Source organism: Psammomys obesus, unplaced genomic scaffold (assembly GCF_907164565.1).
Source record: "Psammomys obesus unplaced genomic scaffold, mPsaObe1.curated_primary_1811, whole genome shotgun sequence".
Taxonomy (NCBI): domain Eukaryota; kingdom Metazoa; phylum Chordata; class Mammalia; order Rodentia; family Muridae; genus Psammomys; species Psammomys obesus.
Genome location: NW_026590062.1, coordinates 24,834,755 through 24,835,439, shown reverse-complemented (window position 1 = coordinate 24,835,439; position 685 = coordinate 24,834,755).

Genomic DNA, 685 nt, shown 5'->3' with positions numbered 1-685 from the left:
TCCTTCCTTCCTTCCTTCCTTCCTTCCTTCCTTCCTTCCTTCCTTCCCTATCTTTTTCCCTTTCTTCCTCCCTCCTTCTTTCCCCCTTCCTTCCCTCCCTCCTTCCTTCTTCTTTCCTTCCTTATTTTCCTCCCCTCTCTCCCTTTCTCTTTTTCTTTTCATTCTCCTTTTACTTCCCCCCTCCAGTATTCAATATCTTTGACATGAGACTGTTTGAAATCAGTGGCAGTTGAGACATCATTGTCTTCACCTAGGCCTGTACACCATAAGTTACTGAATGGCTTACCGAGAAAAAGTCCAGAAACTGTCATGATACTTCTGGAAATATTGCACCTGTAGAAGTCTGTCATGATACTTCTGGAAATATTACATATGTAGAAGTCTTGACGGCACAGAGAAAACTGAGTGGAAAATTCCTTCAGTGACTCACACTTTCATTCCTTTGTTTATCATTCAAGATACTTTATGCCTGTTACTTCTAAAAGCTGTGCCACCAATACAATAAACACTCCGAGTGTGGGCTGATGCCAGAGGAGGAGACAAGTCTCAGTTGACGCCGCAGTCCTCAATGCCATGAGTGCAACCTTTGGATTTTTAATTTTTGTAAAACTTTGCCTGAAATGAGGCATGCATGAAATGGAAGTGTATAATATGCTACAATGTCCCTGTTTCCCCATCACATGCT